Genomic DNA, 7,300 nt, shown 5'->3' on the forward strand with positions numbered 1-7,300 from the left:
TAATCAAACAAGTAGGAGCGCCATCATATTTTTTTGTCTCTCTGCGTTTTGTTCCTCATGGACCATGGGCGTAGCTGCTGCACTCGCCGGTCACATCGACGTTGCATGGAAGCAATGCTAGCGACAATTTCATTTCGACCAACGAGAAATGTATGCTAAACAATGCCATAGCCTTTCTTTTCCTCCTACCGATCGCTCCACTTTCTTTTTCCGGCACACAAGTCATATGTCAAGGGTTCTCTTATTTTATCGCATTTTAATTTTTTGCAAATTCCCCTCGGATTACGTTGAGGAGCATAAGAGCTGGAGAGTTGCATCCAGAATTGGAAAGCGGTCAGTGAGAATGAGCAGAATTACACGGTAAATTTTTCATCAAAATCATCACAAAACAGCGTTTCTTTTCCCTCCTCCACAAGAAAGTCCTCTCGTGACCAAGGTTTCTCCATCTCCCGCTCGCATTGCTGCCAATCTGCTTCATCTTCTCTCGCCTTAGGGTCATGAAGGCGTGGTGGATCCCGGCCCTTGCCGTTGGGAGGGCTTCCACTTCATTTTTAGGTGTATTTTTTAGTTCCTTTAGGGTTTGTGTTCTTATCAGGAAGGCGAGGCGGTGGCAGCTCCCTGAAGATAAATTAATGTTCTTCTCGCCTAGCCCCCGTCCCAGCGGTGCGTCTAGCATCATCAATGGGCGTGTGGAGGTGTGCTCTGACGGATCTTGCGGGATTCGGTTTGTCTCCGGTCGATCTTCGTTCATCTGCGCTCGTTTGTCTATAGGTTTGATCATTCTGATCTATGCTTCTCTTTATTAGTGACGGTTGTTGTTCTGGTGTGCTGGTTCTTTGGAGCCTTAGCATGACGACTTCTCGACTGTCTACTATAATAAGATTTGCTCGGCTCCGGTGAAGGAGGGGCGATGACGGCGGCACGCCTTTAGCTCGCTCTAGTGCTTGTAGTCGTCGCTAAGTAGTCTACGAACATGTATGTAATTCCTATTGCTACTTGTGTTCTTTGTATTGCCATGATGTTTGATGAATAGATCAAAAGTTTTCCCACACAAAAAAATGTCACAAAGCTTCTTGCAAATAGACTACAAAGAGATATTCTTCATTTGGTGCACATCAATCAATATGATTTTTTTTAAATCCAAACATATCCAGGACTACTTGGTGTGGGCTTTTATGTATCTATTCCAGTGTAAACAATCCAAGAAAGAGGTTATTATGCTCAAACTTGACATTCAAAACACATTTCACATGATAGAACATAATGCAATTATGCAGATCCTTGTTGCTAGGGACTGTGGGACAAGAAGGTTAAACTAAATCAAAATGACTTTCTCTTCTGGTAGTTCTCCAGTCCTTCCAGATGGGGTACTCGGTAAACAATTTTATTGTAAAATAGTTGTCAGACAAGGGGACCTTGTCTGTCCACTCATCATTTTGCTTCATTTTGATATTATATAATCCATTCTTAATAAAGCAATACAACTCAATCTCATTACAACACCTCTAGCTATCAATTCATGTCCTAACCTCTCCATAATCCAGTTTGTTGATGATACCATCTTAGTGACGTCGGTTGCTGAAGACCCATTAGGACAAGTGAAAAAACTCCTTCAACATTATGCCGCTCAAACTAGGTTAATGATCACTTAGGAAGTTTGTGATGGTTCCTTTCAATGTTTCCCACGAAAAATTGCTGAGATTGGTAAATGTCATGGGTAGTAAGCAAGGAAGTTTTCCGTTCACTTATCTAGGATTGCCTCTTAGCACTTCTAAACTTAAAGTAGAATTTTTTTACCAATTTGTCAAGGCATTGGCAGGAGGTTAGCAAGCTGCTCCACCTTGTTGTCTTATGATGGTAGATTGCAATTAGTCAAGTATATGTTCATATCTTTGCCAATCTTCTTCATGTGCGCCCCAGATCTCCCAATTTCAATCTTTGAGGAAATCAATAAACACCTCGAGCTTTTTCTCTGAAGAAACTTTTGGCAATATAACAAAGGGCCAACATTGATTGCTTGACAGTAGGTATGTAAACCTAAATGTCAAGGAGGATTAGGTGTGTTGGACTTCAAGTATAATAACAAAGCTCTGCTGGAGAAAAGACATGTGCAAATTATTTAGCAAGGAGGACTTCCTTGGGTAAAGCTCATTTGGGAAACTCACTGCTATAGCTCCCTTCATATGCAAAAGGAACGAAGGATCCTTTTGATGGAATGCTACTTTAAATTTGGTGCCAACTTTCAAGAATGATACCTCATGTGTGGTTGGATCTAGAAATTCTATACTTTTATGGTATGATTCATGGTAGGATCGTCCAAAAATCATAGAGTTGCACTCCTTTGCATGCTCCGTAAGGTAATAATGGAAGTTGCATGGCAACATATCTGAGTATATCTCAGTATGGCTATGAACATGTCGTAATAGGTATGTATGGTGGTTGTTTTTAGGAGATAGATGTTTTATGTGTAGGAGAACAAGAGGAAGTCCTCCCATGGGGTTTGGATGTACCGGCGAAGTTTGCACCATGTCTTAAGGTGAGAATGGGTGATGCACAGTACTGCAGAGGCTAGCAAAATATGGATAGGTGGAAGTGCATGAAAGACCAAAAACTCACATTAGTCATAAAAGAACTCAAATACTTATTGTGGGAGCCTAGTAGTTAATCTCGAAGCAAACGTAACCCTCGCACCCCTAGGATGAGTGTTTGAATAAGCATAAGCCCGTTGAACACTCCTTAGTAGCTTGAGGGTTCCACATCTCCATCCATCTACTTGCCTAGGTCGAACTTTTCCTGAAACATTCTCAAGGGAAACATTAGTCCAACAATATGTATGTTGTCATGAATTACCAAAATCACCAAGGGAGCAAATGTGATTTTAGCAACCCACGCAAATAAGGTAGATGAAACTAAGTTCTAATTTTGTTTGTTTCGATAGATAGTATTGATTTATGTTGTGGAGGAAAAGTTGAGAAAAAGATGTGCTAATGAGACCAAGAACTATGTTTTATGATAATATCTACTATATTGACGTTTGAAAGCTTGGAAAATATATCTATCTGTTGTGTTGCAACTAACCTCGCAAGAATTTTCGAAGAAAACAAAGTTCCAGAAGAGATAGAGGCTAGCACGACGTTCCAAAAGACCGGGAACTCCCCAAAATTTTCGTCGCCCTTAGTTCTACCATGATTTTTTACGTCATGGACGACCCAAAGACTGTCATGCAGGTGCGTCTCCGGCCCGCCCAGGAAGAAAAGCTCATTTTCTATCATAACTTTTTGTCATAGAAGTAGGAGCCCACCACATCTATGAATACGTGTTTTTGTCACAATTATCATCATAGAAGTGTTATATCCATGACATGAAAAGTTTTCCTTAGGGCCATAATGTCACGAATATGTCTTTTTTTTGTAGTGAATGGTGCCAAAATATGCTTGATGGCCTGCAAAACACACATGGCACTGTAGCACCTTCACGTCAGTATCCCAATAGTAATCACCCAACGAAGAGCGAAGGAGACTATATATGAGTGGTGTTATGGTCACACACAAGTTGTCACTGGTCTTGTATGAAGTAACTATGTGAAAAATATGTAGATGTTATTAGTGTTCCTCGAGACAAATAAACCAAACTGATAAAAGGATTGAATTGTAGCTGCGAGAATAGTAACAACTTTGTCGGTGTCAAAACCGGTAGATCTCGGGTAGGGGGGGGGGCTAGCTGTTAGATCGAATCGATGGGTAACAGGAGAAGAACACACAGGGGATTTGCCCAGATCAAGCCCTCTCTACGGAGGTAAAACCCTACATCCTGCTCTTGTTTATATTATGAAGGTATCGAAGTACAGAGTTGATCTACCTCGAGATAGTGACTTGTGGTCTAAACCCTAGGGGTATGATGAATGGGTGTATGAATGAATGAATGCCTCTACGGACTAAACCTCCTGGTTTATATAGGCACCAGGGGCATATAGGGTTACACATGGTAGATTGACATCTAAGGATTCACATGTAGAATCTAAATATATTTGAAGTACACGCCAAGTCTTCGGCCGCCACACTTCGAGGGTCTCCATAGTCTCGCTTCTTTAACGGGCTAGTAATCCGGCCCATATATTAGTATGGCTGGCTTAGGACCCCCTAGCCCAGGACACCGTCAGTAACTTGTCTTCGAAGCCGAGGTGGACAATCTTCCTCGGATAATGTCTTCGGTTGAGCGATCTTCGGCTTAGGAGACAAGTTCCACATCCTCGAATAGGTATGATACATCATGAGTCCTTTTACTGAATGGCTATCTCCCTTTCGCAGTGGCCCAAGTGAGTCCAACTATATGCAGCTCAAGGTGTATTGTTGTTTATCCCAAGTACAAAGCTTGCTTAACCCCGAAGACCAGTAGCATAGGTGAGCTCGGGAGCCAGTTATTGGCAGCCTTTTACTGAAGCGTCACCAGTCCTGACACGTCATATGTCAGTCATTACTTATTTGAATCGCGGTTTGAGGCAAACCTCTTACTGGCATATCATATCAAAACAGAGATCATGCCCCGCATTTTGAGGGATATCATCAATCAATTTATTCTCCCCATGTGGCCATAATGGCATGGTAAGCCAAAACATGGCAATTTTTACGACACCGACGAGGGATGCTTCGCCTTTTACTGATTTTAAAGAGCAAGGAGGGAGTAAATTGAACTCCACACTCTCCTCCTTTTCTAGCACCCAGACCCTCCAAACCTCCTCATTTCCAGTCTCGAGCTAAAGCTTTGCCCAAGCTTTTGCAACCACATCAATGGCCGATGCGGATGCGAAGGGGAGGTGTGTTGCCTCCAAGGTCAACGACGCTACCATCGCCGAGCTTCGTACAAAGAGGTTACATCCCTACCAATGTCGCTTGTCAGGCCCTAGATCTCGACTAGCACGTCCCCACTCCCAACCTAGGGGAGTGGGTCATCTTTGTACCCCACCTCATCCGAGGTCTGGGGTTCCCCCTGCACCCCCTTGTGCGGGGGGTCATGTTGTTCTATGGGCTGGATTTCCACGATCTAGCCCAAAATTCCATTCACCACCTCACCACTTTCATTATAGTGTGTGATACGTCTCCATCGTATCTACTTTTCCAAACACTTTTGCTCTTGTTTTGGACTCTAATTTGTATGATTTGAATGAAACTAACCGGACTAATGTTGTTTTCAGCATAACTACCATGGTGTTATTTTTGTGCAGAAACAAAAGTTCTCGAAATTGGATGAAACTTTTTTGGAGAAGTATTTTGGAATAAAAGAAAAACACTGGAGCAAAGACCCACAGGAGGGAGGCCCCCTGCTGCCCACTAGGCACCAGGGCACGCCACCCCCCTCTGGCGTGCCCTAGTGGGTAGTGGGCCCCTCGAGGCACCGCTGACCCAAATTCCAACTCTATAAATTCAAATTTCCCAGAAAAAATAGGAGAGGAAGTTTCATCGCGTTTTATGATACGGAGCCGCCGCCACCTTCTGTTCTTCATCGGGAGGCCGGATCTGGAGTCCGTTCGGGGCTCCGGAGGGGGGGGGTCTTCCGTCTTCGTCATCATCAACCATCCTCCATCACCAATTTCATGCCTCACACCTCCAGAATTGAGTAATTGCTTCGTAGGCTTGATGGACGGTGATGGCTTGGATGAGATTCATCATGTAATCGAGTTAGTTTTGTTAGGGCTTGATCCCTGGTATCCACTATGCTCTGAGATTGATGTTGCTATGACTTTGCTATCCTTAATGCTTGTCACTAGGGCCCGAGTGCCATGATTTCAGATATGAACCGTTTATGTTTTCACCAATATATTTGTGTTCTTCATCCTACCATGCAAGTTATATGCACCTGCTATCTGTTATGATCCGCATACCACAAGGTGACAATAATTGGGATTCTTTTCGGTGTTACCATAGTTTGAGGATTTTATGTATTCACTATGTGTAAATGCTTTGTTTCGATTCTCTATTAAAAGGAGACCTTAATATCCCTTATTTTCCTTATGGACCCATTGCGACGGGAGGGTAGGACAAAAGATGGCATGCAAGTTCTTTTCCATAAGCATGCATGACTATTTACGGAATACATGCCTACATTGCATTGATGAATTGGAGCTAGTTTTATGTCGCCCTAGGTTATGACTATTATATGATGAATATTATCCAATGTTGTCACCGACGCAATGCCTACGAGATTTTCACATATTGATCATTGCTAAGTTACCACTATTGCTGCTACTATTACAATTGCTACCAAACCGCTATTGTTACTGTTACCATTACTATTGCTATCGTTACTACTACTATCGAAACTACCATACTACTATGCTACTGATCACCTTGCTGCAGATATATAGTCTCCAGGTGTGGTTGAATTGACAACTCAACTACTAATACTTACAAGTATTGTTTGCAACCTCTTGTGTCGAATCAATAAATTTGGGTTGAATACTCTACCCTCGAAAATTGTTGCGATCCCCTGTACTTGTGGGTTACCAAGACCTTTTTCTCGCGCTGTTGCCGGGGAGCATAACTATATTTGTTGAGTCACTTGGGATTTGTGTCTTTTGATCACCATGAATAATCTTAGGGATGATTGAACCAAGATCGTTCCCTCTAAGATGAGGGGAGGTAAGGAACTGTTATCTAGCTCTGCACTTGATTCACCTTCTGTTTTACGTAAACTTGCAACACTACCACCTGCTATTAATTCTGATATGTCGCAAGTAATTGATTATGACACTTCTTCTCTGAATGATGCTATTGATGATGCTAGTACCACTACAAAAAAAAGACACATCTGTGACATTTTGGGCCGAACGAATTTTTTTTCCTGTCATACATATGACACTTCTATGACGATAATTGTGACAAAACCCGGTATCATCATAGATGTGGTGGGCTCCTACTTCTATGAGAAAAAATCATGACAGAAAATGGGCTTTTTGTCCTGGGAGGGCCGGAGACACAGCTGCATGACATTCTTTGGGCCACCCATGACGGAAAAAACCATAGTAGAAGCGAGGGCGAGGAAAATTTCGGGGAGTTCTCGGTTACGGTGGGAGGTCGGGGGCCGAGCGATGCGTGTTTCTCTTGTACACGTACGTGCTTGTGTGCGAGGCGTTGGCTCTAACTGAACCCGAGCGAGGCGTTGGGCTCTAACTGAACCCGAGCGATTGCACTGCATGCTACGCGTTACTGAACCCGAGCGATCGATCGATGGCTGTTAACTGAACCCGATCGAGCGATTCCTTTGCTACTGCTGCTAACTGAAGCCGATCGATTGGATGAACAGT

This window comes from Triticum aestivum, chromosome 5B (genome assembly GCF_018294505.1).
Source record: "Triticum aestivum cultivar Chinese Spring chromosome 5B, IWGSC CS RefSeq v2.1, whole genome shotgun sequence".
Taxonomy (NCBI): Eukaryota; Viridiplantae; Streptophyta; class Magnoliopsida; order Poales; family Poaceae; genus Triticum; species Triticum aestivum.